Genomic DNA, 19,308 nt, shown 5'->3' on the forward strand with positions numbered 1-19,308 from the left:
TTCTATTCAACTCTTTAGTATCTTGAATTCTTCCTTCTGCTTTGGCTTTTCTGCACCCCAGTGCAATTCTCAGTCTCTTCTGACATCCATTTTGATTTTCTTTTCCTCTTCCATCTTTGCAGTGACCTTTTGCACTCTTCCTGGATGATACCCTTGATATCTTGATCCAATAGAATGTGAAAAATATCAACTAGTATTATTAATATCACAAGTAACTGAAATTTTGCTGAATGCTGGGAGTAGTACATATATGGGGAATTGTCTGAAATTCAGGCTGAATTCAGAGGATACTCTGCAACAAGGGATATCCTTTCTGACATCAGATAGATCCTTACTGAAAGCAGAGAATACAGAAAGATATTTTTGTTTTATTGACTGTGCAAAGGCATTTACAAATTATGGGTAACACTGAGAAGAATGAGAATTTCTGAGTATTTAAACTATGTTTATATGAAACCTTGTACATGGACCAAAAAAAGTATTCATTTGACCTTAACAAGGGGATACAAATTATTTAAAATCAGGAAAGATGTGCCTTCAGGGTTGAATCCTTTCATCAGACCTATTGAATCTGTATGCTGAACAAATATAATCCCAGAAGCTGGATTCCATGAAGATGAATGTGGATTTGTAATTTGGAGGAAGATTCATCAACCACCTGTGGTATATAGATGACAGAATCTTGCTAGAAGTGAAGAGGACCTGAAGTAATTATTGAAGAGGATAAAAATCTATAACTTTGATTTTGGATTATATCTGAACATAAAAATCTTTCCAGTTCAACCAGTAAGCAACGTTATTATGACAAATAGAGAAAAGATTGAAATTGTCAAGAATTTCATTTTACTTGGGTCCACAACCAACATCCAGTGAAAACTGTGGTAGAAAAATTAAAGGCCATTGGGCAGATCTCCCAGGACCTCCATGGAGTGCCAGAGGGCAAGAATGCCTCTTTAAAGACTAAGTTGGCACCTAATTCAAGCCGTGGTATTTTTAGTTGCTTTATTGCATGTGAAGACTGAACAGTGATTAGATAAGGAAGACCAAAGAATTGATGCTTTGGAGTTGTGGTGTTAGTGAAGAACATTGAATATACACTGTGGGCTGCCAACAGAGCAATTAGCTTTGTGTTGGAAAAAGTGCAGCCAGACTGTTTCTTAGAAGCAAAAATGCTGAAACTTCATGTCATATACGTTTGCATTTTACCAGGAAGACACTGAACCCTTGAAAAGTATACCATGCTTAAAAAAGTAGGAGGCCAGAAAAAAGGGAAAACCTTCAGTGATAGACCTGCCAGTGATGGAACAAGTGGGTTTAAGCGTAGGAGATTGATGCAGGACCAGGCAGTGTTTTGATCTGTGTTATGTACAAAGCTGTGACTAGGAGCTGACTCAGTGGCATTTAAGAACAACAACGTGTAAATTTTTATTTATTCATTTATTTTCTAAATAAGAGCCACTAGTAGAAAAATGAGCTTAGGACATGAAGAAGCTATACAAAAGCAAAATGTAAAGAGCCAAAATACGTACAGAGGTATATTTAATTGATATTTGAATATAAGTAAAATCTTTATTTTAATTATTAGATTTGCAAAGATTAAAGAGACTGAATATGTATTGATTGACAAATGTGAGGAGATAAAAAAGTTTTGTGGGAAGTGTAAATTGGAACATCATTTTCGAAGAGCAATTTATACTCATTTGTCAAAATTTTAAATGAAAAGTTCTTATGAACTTACCAGTTTAATTTCTAAGAATTTATCCATTAATAGTGATAAATGCTCAAGGACATTCATTGCAGGATTATTTGAAATGTCAGAAAACTATAAATAACTCAAATACATGACTTCGAAAAATTGGGTAAAATTGTCAGTCTGTACAAGAGAATGTTGTTTTGTACTGTGGTGTTGGAATTCATAGCTGACCCTATTTACTCTAGCAAGGTTTTTTTTTGTTGTTTTTTAAAAATTTTTTTATTATTAATTTCAATGAAAATTTACAGAGACTTTGGATTTCCATTCATTCATTGTTACCTTTTTCTCCCTGCCCACCCCCACCCCCAGGACACTCCCCTCTTTGAAAAGTAAAAGAAAAATTCATTGTTTTACAATCCCTCCCCCCAGGTCCATTCCACTATGCAGAGTTCGCTCTGGACTCCTGTCATGACAAAAATACCTAATCACATATCCCTTTTAAACATTTTTCCCTCATCTGTTTCAATGCAGTATACATTATTTATCTTATCTTTCTCAGTCTCCTCACAACCCCGACGTCAGTCCTGCTTTACAACAGTGGCACCATGCAGTATTTGTCCTTTTGTGACTGAGATCCTTCACTCAGCATAATGTCCTCCAGGTTTACCCGTTTTGAATAATATTGCATGAGTTCCTTGTTTTTCAATGCAGCATAGTATTCTATTGTGTGAATATACCACAGCTTTTCATTTGTTCATGGGCACTTAGGTTGTTTCCAACTCCTACTCTAGCAAGTTTTCTGAGGCCATATATCGCCTGTGTGGAAATTGTGGCTTTGAATTACATGTCTCAGGGTTGCCAGCACATGTCCTCACCACTGATCCACCAGTGAAGATTTACATCTTCAGAAATCCAGTGGAGGGTCATCAGGAGTGGGAACAAGTCAACAGCAGTGAGTTTTAAGTTTGCATATATACACATATTAACAGAAATGGGCTCATGTTATTTAAAAACAAAACAAAACCCACAAAGCTTCCCCCCCCCTTTTTTTTTTTTAGTAAATGGTGTATCAATACACTGTGGACATCTTTTCATGTTAGAGTATATATAATTTTCTCAAGTTTTTTTTCAGAATTACAAAGTATTATTCCTACCTCCCCTTCCAAAGATTTTCTCCACTGGATTTCTGAAGCTGAAAATCTTCCCCAGAGGAGACTGTCCATCTTTTCCCCGTGGCATAGCTCACTGATTCAAACTACCAATCTTTCAGTTAAGCAGCCCAACTTGTAATGACCAAGGCCGCCAGGGATCCGTATAATCTGCTAGGATTTTTTGCAGTGGTTAATGCCCAGAGATGGAGTTGTAAGATAGTTTCACTTTAAAGTCCCATCTGTGTTATTTGAATTTTATGTAATTTAAAATTAATATTGTACTTTAAAAATCAGAAAATCCAAAGTTTTTGAGAACTAAAATAAATACTACCATAATTCTGTAATACTGGACAAATAGACTAGTGCAAAAAAAGACAAAGTAATTGAGAAACATAGAGCCAGTCTTCCACTGTGTTTGGAAAATAAAGGATGTACAAAAAGTTGCCGTTAATAATTCTTGGAAAATATATTGAGGATTATATTGTAACTAAGTAATAACACTTAGAGTGCTGGTAGTCTATTGGTAAAGAGTTAAACTGCCAACCTAAAAGCACATGGTTTGAATCCATCACCTGTTCTACAGGAGAAACATGCAGTAAACTCCCCTGCAGTTTACTGCTGTTTCTGAAAACCTGCTGGAGGGTCAGCTGTGAGTCATTTCCAACACTGGTATGCAACAACAACAAAAGGTATTAATTGTGGATTCAAAACGTTGAGACTTAATTTAGCAGGCAAAAGAGAATTTCTTGAGACTTAGAGCAAGAAAGTAAATGGTACATTTTCCTTGAAGAAAATGAATCTGGGAATAACATGGTAAGTAAAGTGGGAACATACTAAAAAGTAGGAACCCAGTGAAAAAAGGCTGTTGTAATAGGAAAGGTTTAGAAGTGATGAATCCAGGACCAAGTTGTTGTTATGTGCCTCAAGTTGCTTGCATCTCATAGTGAACCTATGTACAACGGCCCTAAACTCTGCTCTGTCCTGTGCTAATCTCACTATCTCCAACACACCCATCCTGATTACCCCAGTCACTGAATCAATCCACCTCATAGAGGGCCTTCCCCTCCTGCACCTGCCCTCCACCCATGTCCTTCTTCAAGGGCCAGTCTTTCCTTACAACTAGACCAAGGTATGTCAGAAGAAGCCTCATAATCCTTGCCTCCAAGGAGCAGCCCAGCTTAATCCTCTCCAAGATGAACTGTTTGTTTCCTTAGCAATCCATGGTATGTTCAGTTCTCTTCTCTAGCACTCTCACTCAGTACTCTTTTCTTCTACAGCTCAAAGGCATCAATTCTCCTTCTCTCCTCCTCAGTCATTGTCCAACTCCCTGATGGATAACAAGTGATTGCAAAGACCGTGGCCTGTATCAGATGCACCTTAGTCTCCAGAGAGACACCATTGTTCTTCAGTACTTTGGAGAGGTCCCTAACAGCAGACTTTTCCCATCGCAATACATCTTTCAATTTCCTGGCTACTGGTGCCGAGAGTGTTGACTGTGGAGCCAAGCAGACTAAAGCTGTGAACAATCTCAACCTCTTCACCATCCATCCTGATGCTGCCAATTGGTCCAGTGGTGAGAATCTTTATCTTCTTGATATTGAGCCTCAATCCAAATTGAAAGCCGCATTCCTTGATCTTCTGCAGCAAGCACTTCAGGTCTTCCTCAGTTTCAGCAAGCAGGGTTATGTCATCTGCATAACACAGATTGTTGTGTATGACCAAGTAGTGGTAGGAATTATGAAAGCTTACTAGTAGATACGAGAGCCAGTGTCTACCTACAGGTAAATAGGTGTGGAAGCTAATTGAGAGGGATAAAACACGATTCTTAGTGCTTCAGTAACTGAGAGAGTGTTGATGCCTTTAATAGAAATAAAGGTAACAGGATGAGGTCTTCATTTGAGGAAGAATTTGCCTTTTCAAGCTTGCACAGCAGATATGCAACGTAGAAACAGATGCTCAGTTAATTGATTAAGTTTTTATGACTTAATGCTTCAGCTATACCTGCTCACCCGTGTTTGTTTCCATGCCCAAGAAAGGTGATCCAACTGAATATGAAAACTATCAAACAATGTCATTAATATCACATGCAAGCAAAATATTGCTGAAGATCATTAAAAAATGGCTAGTACAATACATAGAGAACTGCCAGAAGTTCAAGCAGGATTTAGAAGAGGCTATCTGGGCTGCTCCTTGGAGACAAGGATTCTGAGGCTTCATCTGACATACTTTGGTCATGTTGTATGGAGAGACCGGTCCTTGGAGAAGGACTTCATGCTTGAGAGGGTGGAGGGCGGGCGCAGGAGGGGAAGGCCCTCTAGGAGATGGATTGATTCAATGACTGGGGTAATTGGGATGAGTGTGTTGCAGACAATGAGATTGGCGCAGGACAGAACAGAGTTTAGGGCTGTTGTACATAGGGTCACTATGAGTTGCAAGCAACGTGACAGCACACAACAACAACAACATGGCACCAGAGATATCATTGCTGATGTCAAATGGATCCTGGCTGAAAGAAAAGAGTATCAGAAGAAAGTTTATTTGTATTTTATTGACTATACAAAGGCATTTGACTCTGTGGGTAATGACAAGTTGTAGCTGACATTGAGAAGAATGGGAAACACAGAGCACTTGATTGTACTCCTACAGAACCTATACCTGGACCAGGATGCTGTTAATGCAAACAGAGCAGCAGAACCTACATGGTTTAGAATAGGGAAGGGAGTGTGTCAGAGTTGTATTTTCTTTCTATACCTGTTCAATCTGTATGCTGAGGAAATTATTTGAGAAAGTTGACTCTGTGAAGAGGAATGTTCTATCAGGATTAGAGTGAGACCCAACAATAACCTGTGTTATGCAGATGGCACAACCTTGCTGGCTGAAAGTGAGGAAGACTTAGAGCACTTGTTGCAGAAGATCAAGGAGTGCAGCCTTTGGATATGGATTGCATCTCAATGTCAAGAAAACAAAGATTCTTACCAGTGAACCAATAGGCAGTGTCATGATGGATGGAGAGGAGACTGGAACTGTCAACAGTTTCATCTTGCTTGGATCCACAATTAACACCCTTCGTACGAGCAGTCGGGAACTAAGGAGACACATTGCACCGGGAATATCTGCAGTTAGGGACCTTTCCAAATTATTGAGAAATAATTATGTCAATTTGAGGACCACGGTATGTCTGACTCAGGCCATGGTCTTTCCATTTATTTGCTGTGCATCTGGGAGCTGGACAGTGAATAAGGATGACAGAAAAAAGAATTGATTCCTTTGAACGGTGGTTTTGGAGAAGAGGACAGAATATCCCATGGGTGGCAAAGAGAACAGATATGTCTTAGAGAAGGTGCAGCCAGAGTTCTCTTTGGAAGTAAGAATGATGAGGCTTCGCCTCACATACTTTGGGCATGTAGCTAGGAGGGGCCTGTCCTTGGAGAATGACATGATATTGGGAAAGGTGGAGGGTCAGTGAAGGAGAGGGAGACCCTCAACCAGGTGGAGTGACATGGTGAGTACTGCAATGGGCTCTTGTGTGTCAGGAAGTGTGAGTTTGGCACAGGACATAACAGGGTTTAGGTCTTTTGTTCATAGGGTCACTATGAGTCGTAGTCAACTTGACGGCACCAAACAGTAACAACACTTGCTCACCTTTGCTAGCATATAGTATGCACATTGCTGAGACAGCATCATTAATAGTAATGATTTAGTGGTGACAGTGAAGGAAACATGGCGCTCTGGTGGCCTAATCCATACGGACTTGTGCTGTTAACCCAAAGACCATGCCTCTGGTGATTCAAATCCCTTAGTCACTCTACAGAAGAAAAATGGGCAGTCTTCTCGGTTGTGCTTTATAGCTTTGGAAGCCCAGCACTGGAGGGTCAGCTATGAGTGGGTTCTGACTTGGTAACGATGAGTGAGTGAAAGTTACCAAATAGGTTGCATAGTTGGATGCCGTGAGACAGAATTAACTCAATGACAATGATTTCTTTTTTTTTTTTTTAATTATGTGAATAACTTTCCAAGTGACAAAAAGGTCAGCTAACAGACCTCAGACTTAAACAAGAGTGTAGCAGAATCCAAACCCGCGTTTTTAACTTCTGCACTCTGCTGCCTCTCAGGTATTTGATATGTAGATCTGGAGCTCAAAGTACATATGTGCTAAGTATATTTATTCTTAGTTGACGTCTAGCTGCATGTCTAGCAGTAATTTGATTTGAGAATAAGAGTAGTCTAATTACATTCTAAATGATTAGCACTGTGTGTAGTAAAACTAGTTATCTCACACCATCTGGAAATTAGTTTGTGAGTAACTAGAGATAATATAAATGTCCAAGCTTCTAAAAAAAAAAATCTCAGTTATTCTGCTTAATATGGTTCTAGAGTATATTCTTCTTTATAGTTCTTTTGTTTTCCACAGCTTGTGTGTTTTTTTTTTAAATTAGGAATACACTAAATGCATTTTGTGTGCTTCTGTTTTGATAAATGTTGTAGCCTGAATAGAATTTGATTTTTCTCATGATGATCCAGGTTCATCCTCATAAGCATATAATTTTGAGGGGTTTCATGATATAATGACAATAAGAGTAACTCTCATTTGTTGTTAGAAGTTGGGTTTTTTTTGTCCTCAGTATATTGACATGTAACACTTTTTTTGTTCTTTTGTTGTTTCTAACCTTCAATAGTTGAGGTAACAGCTTGGTCATTCACTTCAGTGTTCTGTCCATTGTCCAGCTAGATTCTGAGTGAAAGCTTGAATGAACACAGATTCATAAGATTTATTTAATATGTGAACTTTGAGATAAATATTCTGAATTTTTGTACTTTCAAATCTTTATCCCTGCGTGCCTTCTAGATGGGTGAGGAATTGTATTTGGTTTTAAGAACAGTTAAAAAATTTTGCTTTTTGTCATTCTTTCAAACAGATTTAATGTAGAAATGTGTTTCTAAAATACAATTGTCATGAAGCTTCTTCTCAAATATTTTTACCCCAGAGATCTCTCCTGACATCATTATTGGGTAATATTATACATATGAGTTTTAAAAAGCATAATTAAGGTAGATGAGTAAACATTGCTCAATGAACAATATTACTAATTTTGAGTGTCTGTTGTTTGGGAGGGGCTGTAGCAATCCTTTGCTCATTTGCCTTCTCCTTTGCCATCCTGTTCAGATCTTGATATACTTGAGCCTGTTGTTACAGGCACTGTGTCAGTCTAGCTCATTGAGGATCTTCCTGGCTTTGGCTGACCCTCTTCCCAAGCAGTTAAGTGTGGTGAAGATTGATCATCCTTGCCTCCAAGGAGTATCCTGAATACACTTTCTTCAAGACACATTTGCACACTTTCTTCAAGACACATTTGCATGTCCTTTTGGCATATTCCATATTCTCCAGCATCAGAACTCAAAGGCATCAGTTGTTCTGTCACCTTGTTCAACCATCAGATACATCATAAATAATATAGCTTGGGTCAGGCACACCTTAATCTTTAAAATAATAATATCTTTGCTCCTTAACTTCTTAGAGAAGTCCTTGACAACAGATTTATTCTATGTAATATGTCTTTTGACCTTTTTTAAAAAATTTATTATTTTTGGCTAGTGCCAGCGGTGTTGGTTGTGGATACAAGAAAGATGAAATCATTGACAAATCTGTCTTTTCTCCATCTATCATGATGTTGCCTATTGGCCTAGTTGTGAGAATTTTTGTCTTTTTGATGTTGAGATGTAATCTATATTGAATAAAAAAAATGAATTTTGAGTTGTTGTTGTTATGTGCTGTCACGTTGCCTGTGGCTCATAGCAACCCCATGTACAACTGCTCTGAACCCTGCCCTATGCTGAGCCAACCTTATTGTCTCTGACACACCTACCCCCCCCCATTATCCTAGTCACTCAGTCAAACCATCTCATCAAGGGTCTTCCTCTCTCTCTCTGCCCCTCTACACTCCCAAGCATAATGTCCCTCTCCAAGGACATAAAGTCCCTCCTTGCAACATGCCCAGAGTATGTCAGACAGAGCTTCAGAATCCTTGCCTCGAAGGAGCAGCCTGGTCTCACCCTCTCCAGAATGAACCTGTTTATTCTCTGAACAGTCTAGTCAGTATTCTTCTCCAGCACCACAGCTCAAAGACATCAATTCTTCTATCATCCTTAGTCATTGTCCAGCTTTCTGATGTATAGCATGCACTTGCGAAGACTGTGGTCTACATCAGCCACACCTTAATCTCCAGAAAGACATCGTTGCTCTTCAGTACACTGAAGATCTCCCTGACAGCAGACTTTGGCAGTGCAATTCATCTCTTGATTTCCTGGCTGCTGGTACCAAGATTGTTGATTGTAGAGCCAAGCAAACTAAATTTGTTAACAATCTCAGTCTCTTCACCATCTGTCATGATGGTGCCAGTCGGCCCAGTGGTGAGAATTTTAATTTTCTTGATGTTGAGCTTCAATCCATATTGACCTTCTGCTGCAAGCGCTTCAGATCTTCCTCAGTTTCAGCAAGCAAGGTTGTGTCATCTACATAATGTAGTTTGTTGGTGAGTCTGCCTCCAATCCTGATGCTGCCTTTCTCCTCATAGATCCCAGACTTCTGAGTGATCTGTTCTGCATATAGATTGAAAAGGTATGGAGACAGGACACATCCCTGATGTACTGCTTTTCTGATCTTGAACCATGAGTTTAGGAGTTCCTAAGTCCAAATTTCAGGTACTAGAATTAGGGAAGGGTTTCTTTCCACAGAAAACTGACAGATGGTGTGCAGGTTGGGTTTAGAAGAGGCCGTGGTACTAGAAATATTATAGCTAATGTTAGATGGATCTTGGAAGAAAGCAGAGAGTACTAGAGGAATGACTATCTGTTTTATTGACTATGCATTTGATGATGTGGATCATAACAAATTGTGGCTAACTCTGAGAAGAATGGAAAACACAAAATATTTGATTGTGCTTATGTGAAACCTATACCAGGAGGCAGTCATCAGAACAGAGCAAGGAAATATTGTATGGTTTAAAATTGGGCAGGGTATATGTCAGGGATGTGTCCTATCACCATGCCTTTTCAGCCTATATGAGGAGTAGATCATCAGGGATACTGGGCTCTATGAGGAGGAATGTGGTATCAGGATTGGAGGGAGACTTATCAACAACTTGGGTTACAGAGCTGACAACCTTGCTTGATGAAACTGAGGAGAACCTGACACACTTACTGCAAGGGGTCTAGGATTGTAGTCTTCAAAACAGATTGAAGCTCAACATCATGAAGACAAAAATTCTCAATACTGGGCTAGTTGGCAGCATCATGATGGATGGAGAAGAGATTGAGGTGCTAACAGGTATAGCTTGCTCAGTTTCACAGTCAACACTTTTGGCACCAGCAATCACAGAATGCAAATTATATTAGGCAGATCTTCAGTCAGGACCTTTCCAGAGTAATGAGAAGCAACGATGTCAGTCTAGAGACCAAGGTGCACCTGATCTAGTCCATGGCCTTCGCAGTTACTTGCTATGCCTCAGAGAGCTGGATAATGACTAAGAATGATAGATGAAGAATTGATGCCTTTGAGTTGTGGTGCTGGAGAAGAGTCTTGAACATACTGTGTACTGCTAAGAAAACAATTAGATCTTTCTTAAGAGGGTGAAACCAATTTTCTCTTTGAAGGCTAGGATTTTGAAGCTTGATCTCACCTACTTTGGGCATTTGGCCAGGAGAGACCAATCCTTGGAGAAGGACATCATGTTTGGCAGAATGGATGAGGGACAGCCCTGGAGAGGTAGACCTCAGATGAAATGGATTGATACAGTAACTACAGCAGTGAGGGTAGGCATATCAGAATCTGAGACTGGCTCAGAACAGAGCAGTCTTCAGAAGTGTTGTACCTAGTGTCACTATGAGTCACAGGTGACTTGATGGCACATAACAACAAACTTGAGAGACTGGCCATAATAATTAGAGGCACGAGGCATCCAAAAGCACAGAAGGCTTGAAACCTAAGCCATCATATCAAGGGCTAGATAGGAAGTTGGAGGTACTGAATGGGGTAGGTGGGGGTGGAAGGGGCTGCTGGTGGAACAGGGAAAGGGTGGGTCAAGACACACTTGGCAAATACAGGGAGCAGCAATGAATCTGTTAGATGCTTCTATATTTGAGAAATATCTTTCATCTCCTTTCTGTAAAATGCTTGTCTGTCAGATACTGTTCTAAATCTGAGCATTCAAATGAAGACAGACTAGGAAGAAGGATTGACGATCCACTTCCGAAATAACAGGACTTCGAAAACCCTATGTACAATAGAGCACAGTTAAAGTAGACTAGCAGATAAGGCAGCTGAGGCTTAGCCCTCCATTATGGAAACACAAAGGAGGAGGAACAGCTGTAAGCAGAACTAGTGATTGGAATGTGGAATGTGAGAAGCATGAATGTAGGAAAATTGGACATCATTAAGAAATGGAATTTTGAGTAGATGGTACTAATTATAATTTTTTTAGCAACTAAAATAAGTATAGGTTCAAAATCTTCAGAAAGACATGATTACATAAAAGATCATCAGCTTAAAATCTGATAAAATATCATTATACTTAAGACTTGCAAGTAAAGATCAAGTCCCATTTTAATGACTAACAAGCAATTGACAGTACTGTCATGTTTGAAATGTAAAACACTGCGCCTTACTTAGCTTTCTTCATGTACTCTAGTCATTCCATCTGCACCCCATGTAGATCTCAGTATATTTGTGTTCAGAGCAGAAGCTTAAACTCTTTTTTTACCTTATTTGTTTTCTGTGCTGGCAGGTGCTTGCTTATCGTCTGTACGAAATATTTGTGAATAGTGGAAACCTTATGCCAGGCAATTTTTCTAAGTGCATTGGGTACACATCATTGTGCAATTTATATTCTAATGGGAAGAAACAATGTAAATAAATAAGTAAATTAATACATAGCAGTAGGAGGTAAAAATGTTGTGGAGAAGAATAAAGTCACAAAAAAAAAGAATAAAGTGGTGTTGTACATGGAGTGTTTGGTATCAGGGTATGGAAGTTGTGTGCTGGACAGGATTTGATGTCTCAGTGGTATTTGGTGATTTTGATTAGTATAGTTCTTTAGGCAGCAGAAAGTTGATGTAGAAAAACCTTCAGTATTTTTGAAATTGCACAGTACGGAGAAAATTTTAATTAGACTGATATATCCTGTAGAAGAGACCTGGTGATAGGTATGTTTTAATTCAGAAATAAGGCTGTTAACTTGTGCGTGACTAATTATGTTTATTTTTCCTTCTTTAGTGGGAAAATTAGAGGCTAAAATTTTCAAAGAATAGATAAAAATATATTTAATACTTCTTAAAAAGATATATTCTAAAATTCATATTTCTGTTTGTCATACAATTTCAGAGTTCCATATCTCAGTTTTATGTTATAGTAATAATGACTTTTTAAATTTGGTAAAGAGTTTTCCAAAAGACTAATAATCTTACTTTTTTTATTGACTAATTTTCTAAATATTTCCAGGTGAAATGCAGAATGTAAATAAAGAAGATAAGTCTTTAAGTTTGAGCATGCCTATAATTACAGAAGAGGAAGAACAGAACACATCTTCTCCTAAAGCAGGTACAGATGAAATTTTGCCAAACTATTCAAAGGAAACATGGTTTAGATCCTTTGAAGGCCATAACAGTTGGATGTATGTTTTGTAATACTTTATATTTGGCTTATTATACAGTTTTAGTGTTGACCATAGCATTAATCATGACTTAATAATGAATGGCAATACAGTTAATGAATAAATATGGAGGCAAGGAGTGGAGGTTAGAGATGAAGGATTGAGTTACACTGTTATCAGTAAATGAATATCCATATTCATAAGAATACCTGTAATATATTCCCCTCAATTGACAAGGTTTGCAAAATTTCTGTTTCTGGATATCATTTTAAAAGTAAGATTTATTAAAAAAAATATTTCTTTGAAATTTAGGTAAATTTTTCTATCCTAAAATGATTAGCTAGTGTCATATTATACAACACAAATGGAAATTGTTATGCTTCTGATGTGGTAGTTTTGTTAATTTGATAGAGTTAGTAAACAAAGAACTTTGATGGTGTCTCAGTGATGGCAGAGGTAGAGTTGGAGTCGTCTCGATAATAGCAGGCTTGTGGTTTGTTTTTTTTTATTCTTAGTTATTAAGCAACAGCTTGTTATCTGTTATAATAAAATTATTACAGAGAATAAGTTATATTTAGTAGGATTGTTGTTTATTTGTTGTTGTTAGGTGCTGTGGAGTCGAATATGACCCATAGCAACCCTTTGAACAACAGATCCAAACCCTGACCTATCCTGTTACAGGATAGGTTTGAAGATTAATAATCTGTACTTAAAAAATGTTTATAATGTGTATTAAGAATAACATCTGAGTATTATTTCCATTTTTACTTTTACTCGGTAAACAGGCATTTATTGAGTACCTTCCATGACTCTGAGTTAGAGTCAGCTCAACGGTACATAACCACCAAGCACTTAGCTAGATGTAGGGATATAGAATTTTGTTTGCTCATAGTGATTTGACTTCACACTACTGGACCTGTAATAGACCTAAGTATGAATGTATTAGATCATATTGTGCCTCCAAGAGCCTTGTAAATTCCTTGTGAGAGAAAAATGACTCAATGCACAATTGTAGAAAGAAACCAGGTTCAGCAGAAGCACAGAAGTTGAGCTGGAGGACAGATTATAAGAGGATGTATTTGTTTTAGAAATCTTGAGTATTTTATGGTTTGCTTATATCACCATGAGAGTCCTTTACAGTCTTTATTTCTTTTTTTTTTAATTATTTTGTGTGTGTGTGTGTGTGTGTGTGTGTGTACCGTCATATCAGATCTGACTGGTACAGGAGGAGATTGTCCTTCCTCCAGCAGAGCATCTGGTGGATTCAAACTGCTCACCTCTGGGATTGCAGTGCAGCTTCTTGCCACTAGGCCACCAGAGCTCACCATAGAGTCCTTTGCAGTCTTAGGGTGACTGTTGTGCTATAGTTTTGTTCTAATCTTGATTGAAGACTTTAAGAACAGTTAATACACATGTCCACCTTACCTCTGGTCAGTTCCTGAGACACAGTAGAGACTCAGTGAATTTCTAAATACCTCTATCTTATAAAATTTGTTTTCCTTCTATATTATAATTATATATGCACATAAATGAAATAATTCTATAGTGGTCATTCTCAGAAACGACAGTTTTCTGACTCTAACTTCCTTTTCTACTCTTCGGAGAGAACCAATTTGTTTACTGATTATTTGAATCCTTACTTCCATGCCCCTAAATCACTAGTTCATCGTTCTTCATATTTCAGTTGAGCTGGCTTTAATGTGTTCTTCACCTCTTGCTCTCAGACATGTGCACAGTCCTGACTCCTCACCTTCCCAAAATACTTAATTCTTCTTTCCAATGTGCTTATTTACAGCAGTATGTAGCACTTACAGAACTCTGTTGACAGTGAGGCCAATCTAATACACTTTGAGCTGCACACTGTTATTTTCCATAGAGTTCAGTAACTTTTATATTCGTGTATTTACTCTTTTTATGCATTTATTACCAATTTATTTCCAGTCTCTTCCACAGTTTTATAAATTTCTCAGAACATTCAAACACATTAGGTATCCTTTCCGGTCTATCTTGATGGGAAAGTCTCTTGTCTGCTTCCGGCCTGCTTTCATCGGGACAGTAGGTCTGTTTAGTCCGCTGCATGCTTTATCCTGGTTGCTGCTTTTGTCTAAAAATCTGTTTTGTTTTCTTTTCATTTTTTGTCCCTTGGGTTTTCTTTTCCTTTTTCCTGCCCATCTTTTGTTTTCACTGGTCATGAGTATTTCTTTTCTTCACATCTTTCATAATTTTCTGGTTTTGTTTTTTTATTAGTGTTTTAATGTTCAATAACTTTTGTATTCATACCTGTTTCTGAGTGGGCATGTACTTGAGTATTGGCTGTGATAATTGCTGTGGTAGCCAGAAAGGTGTTACAGTGTTTTGGGTTCCATTTCAGATTTAAATGAAATCTTAGCCATTTTCTTTATCTCTCTCAGCACTGGCCTTTCATTTTGGCACACAGGGCCCATGGTAATGATAAAGTAGGGAGCTCTGGTGGCCTAATGGCAAGAAGCTGCGCTGCAATCCTGAAGGCATATGGTTCAAGGCCACCAGCTGCTCCATGGGAGAAGGAGAGGCTCAGCTATGGGTCTCTTCGAACTCTGGTGCATAGAAACAACAACATACTCTATGAAACAATTGCAGAGTGGCTTGATAAGTAAGACTGAAGCCTAAGATCCACAGTGGGAATTCTGAAATGTTAGTCTTATTTTGAAGGTAAAATTAATGTATGGTCATGTTCAAGATTTCCTACTGAATCTTTGATGTGAGAGCTTTCTTACTGTGTTAAACCAGTTAAACATTTGTGTAAATTTTCAGTTACTACTATGTAACAATGTAAATTTTCAGTTACTACTTTCGGGCCTAACAGATTTCTAAATTTTTTGTCCTTAGTGTTCACTGCATCTAAGAGGAAACGAAAACGCTGAACAAAGAACCTGATAAAGAGTTTTAAATTTTGACCTTTATGACAAAAGAAAAGATGCATATTTGGTATTATTGAACAGGAAGACTGCCAGTATTAAAAAGAATTCTTCTGGGAAACTGTGGGTTATTTCTTTGGAATGATAATATTTCTTAGCAGTTTCAGAATGAAAGTATCCAAAATTAGAATAAACACTCTGAAATTTAATTTTAACATTTCTTTTACAAAATCTGCACACATAAATATAAAATTTTGACTTAAGAGTTTTGGTAATGTAAATGATGTTATTTTATTTCCAAAAATTTAGATTGAAATATTGTTATTGCCTATTCATGATGCATATTGACTATTTTGAATGTTGTATGGACAAGTGCAAAATAAGGGCTTGCCTTATATTTTATTTATACAAGAAATTTAAATTACCAGTAAATTATTAGATAATTTAGAAAGTTCATTGCTCAGTTTCTGTAATCAAGTAGATATTCCTTAGTGCTTATTTTAAAACTTATTTTGGTCTAACATGTATTTTAAATGGTACATTTGCATGTGTGGATATATATGTGCATATTCACATATATTACTGTATGATAAAATGGTTGTTTAAGTACTTGTGGATTATTTATAATAAAAATTTTTTGGAATAGTGTACTCAGAAAAAAATTGTATTGCTTCTTTTTTAAAAAAATAAAATTTGTATTGCTTCTTAAATAAGACTTTATTTCTTGTGCTGGAAATTTAAATTGAGTTGTGTTACCTGAGTTGCAGCCAATAGCATACTCTGTCCATATTGTGTGGTTAGCTCAACCTATCTTGCAATTTATTACTCATTACTCAATATTGCTTTCTAATACTGTATTATTCATGAATTTAAAAGCTGGATTGTAGATGAAATCTAAATTTAACAAATAGCCTGTGAGTGAAAATATAATTTATTTGTATTTCCACGTAGAATCTTTTAAAACCAATATACAAATGCTAATCAGAATCAGACTTCCATTTTTTAAAATCTATACCATCAGGTGAGCTCCTAAGTGCTGTTGCTTCTCTTAACTGTGGATGATTTTTACAGACAGGGTAGTTTTCACATTTTGGACAGTGTTGACAGCCTCTTGGATTTAAATACTTCAATGTTGGGACACTTGTAGATGTTGATTCTTTACTGCCCATTTGTATACTCAGTTAATTTCTAGAACTTGCCTCATTAAAGTTTGCAAACATTGTACAGCTAACAGTGAATTACCCTCAATTTTTTTTTCAGTTATATTTGTAAAGAATGTGGTATCATTTCTCTTGTGAAATGAAAAAAATTATACCTCTGGATGGTAAATGACATGTTCTAATGCACTGGCTTAATAAATTGTGTATCTGGTATACAAATTCAGTGCTCTGGTCTAGCACTAGTCTATAATTCATCTCAATTTCAAGAAAACAAAGATTCTTACCATTGGACCTATAGGTATCATCATGATGGATGGAGAAAAGGTTGAAATTGTCAACAATTTCCTCGTATTTGAATCCACAATGAACATCCTTTATACCAGCGGTCAATGTCTTGTACTGGGAGGGTCTGCAATTAGGAAACTCTACAAATTATTAAGGAGTAATGATGTCAGTTTGAGGACTAAGGTCTTTCTGATCACTTGCTATTCATTCGAGAGCTGGAAAACAAATAAGGATAACAAGTAGAATTGATGCTTTTGAGCTATGGTGTTGGAGAAAAGTGCTGGACATGCCAATCATGGACTGCCAAAAGAACAAACATTGTCTTGGAGAGGGTACAACCAGAGTGCTCCTTGGAGGTAAAGATGATGAGGCTTCACCTCCCATACTTCATTCAGCCATGTTGCTAGAAGGGACTGTTTTTTGGAGAGGGACATACTGCTCGGAAAGATAGAGGTTTGTTGAAGAAGGGGAAGACCCTCGACCAGGTGGGTAGACATGGTGGCTGCCACAGAGAGTTCAAATGTTCAGGAAATGTGAGGATGGCGCAGGATAGGACAAGGTTCAGATCTGTTGTTCATGGGGTCACTGTGGGTCGTACTTGGCTTGGCATCTAACAACAGTGATTTTCTGCATAAGCCAAAAGTTAAATCCAGAGGGATGCTTTTTGACTGTAAGTTGTAAGCACTTCAAAATGACTTCAACAATATTGCTGTTGTGTTGACTTTTGACTCATAGTGACCCTCCTCCACACAGCACATTGAAACCTTGCCTGATCCTGCCCTCATGATCTCTGTTGTGGTCAAGTCCATTGTTTTAGCTACTATGAGTCCATCTTGTTGAAGGTCTTTCTCTTTTTCACTGACTCCATCCTGACAGCATACTCAAAGTACATGAGACAAAGTCTCACAATCTTTACTTCAAAAGAGCAGTCTGGCTGCACTTCTTCCAAAATAGCTTGAACTGTTATTTTTAAGGAAATTTTATTACAAAACCAGTTAGTCCCAGTGCATATGTGTCAGGGTTGTATAGAATGTCAGTGGTACAGTGGCTTCGTATACTTCCCAAGTATGAGTTGGTGTTTGTTTGCTCTGTTACTCTTGGTATTTGAACCTTTTTCTTTGGTCTTATTCCTAATATATTTTGGCCATCTCTCCATTTTAGTGACTGCATTTTTTTTAACCGCTACTCTATTGTAGGACATTCAATCTGTGTACCACAGTAAGGTTGAGTGATCCATTCAAATGACTAAAAAGACTGAGCATATACTTAACTCACATCTGGTGCTTATTGCAGCCAAAGGCTGGTACAGGATCAGGCAGGTTCATAGGGTCACTATGAGTCAGAACAGACTTGACGGCTCCTAACAACAACAAATACCAAGGTTACAGAGCTAGCATGGAGAAGGGGCAGGGGCAATGTCTCAAGAGTTCTGCCCTAGCAGAGTCACAGGGGACATGCCTACTTTCTCTAGTAACAGGTTGTGACAGTGTGCAAAATTGTTTAGTAGAGAAGCTTATTGGCGATTCACGTCTACATTTTTGTTTACTGTTTTGTCGTTGGAAGCAAACTCTACAGATGCCCTATATCTCAGCATGTACCGAATTCCAGACCCTCAGAAGCAAAGCAGGTTGTTTGTATAAACCACTTAGGCACAGTGGGCCATTCTTACAGTTTAGGAAAAGTTGTAACATCAGTGGCAAAACCAAGGCCACCACCCATCTAGTTGATTCTAAGACATACTGACCCTCCATTGAATTTCTGAGGCTATACATTTTAATAGGGAAGACTGCCTCATCTTTTTCCTGCAGAACCGCTGGAATTATTTGGACAGCCTACATTTTAGTTAGGGAGCACTGGTGATCTAGTGGCAAAAAGCTGCGCTGCAATCCTGAAGGCATTGGGTTCGAATCCACCAGTTGCTCTTTGGGAGAAGGATGGAAAATCTCCTCCTGTCTGATTATCTGCCTCTGAAAACCTACCAGAAGGTCAGCCATGGGTCGATTTTTACTCGACGGTGCAGTTTAGTTAGCAGCCAAGTGATGTACCACTGCACCACTAGAACTTATTTTACTGTCAAAGGTAAGATAATTAACCATCTTTTGGGCAGATTTTGTTCTGTACTGAAGTTTTCCAGAACAGTGACATAGTGGGGGAGTGAGCTAAAGGCTTTATTGAATTACTTGAATGCTTGTCATTTTTCTGGTATACTAACAAAAAAGTAAAAGAACTTGTATCCTACTTCTGTTGTTGACTCATTGTCCCAAAATATCAATTTATTTTTGGTTAAATCTTTTTCTTAGTTGCAAATTGAAGATACTAATAAATATTTTACTGACTTGTCAAGAAATACTAAGAACTTCATAGTGCTTTGAAAATACAAAGATATGAATGCTAATCTTCCAAATGACTGCAGCTAGAAAGTGTAAGCTTTTGCAAAGTACTTGGATACCAAGGAAACCCAAGTGTTCGATGTGGCAA

The 19,308-nt window shown here is 37.8% G+C and overlaps 1 pseudogene; it reads left to right on the forward strand.

Annotated features, from left to right (window-relative positions):
• LOC102869616 overlaps positions 1 to 15,424 on the forward strand; it is a 47,045-nt pseudogene extending 31,621 nt beyond the window's left edge.
• The last annotated feature ends 3,884 nt before the right edge of the window (positions 15,425 to 19,308 follow it).

This window comes from Elephantulus edwardii, unplaced genomic scaffold, assembly GCF_000299155.1.
Source record: "Elephantulus edwardii isolate Elephantulus edwardi_28Jun2011 unplaced genomic scaffold, EleEdw1.0 scaffold00104, whole genome shotgun sequence".
Classification (NCBI taxonomy): domain Eukaryota; kingdom Metazoa; phylum Chordata; class Mammalia; order Macroscelidea; family Macroscelididae; genus Elephantulus; species Elephantulus edwardii.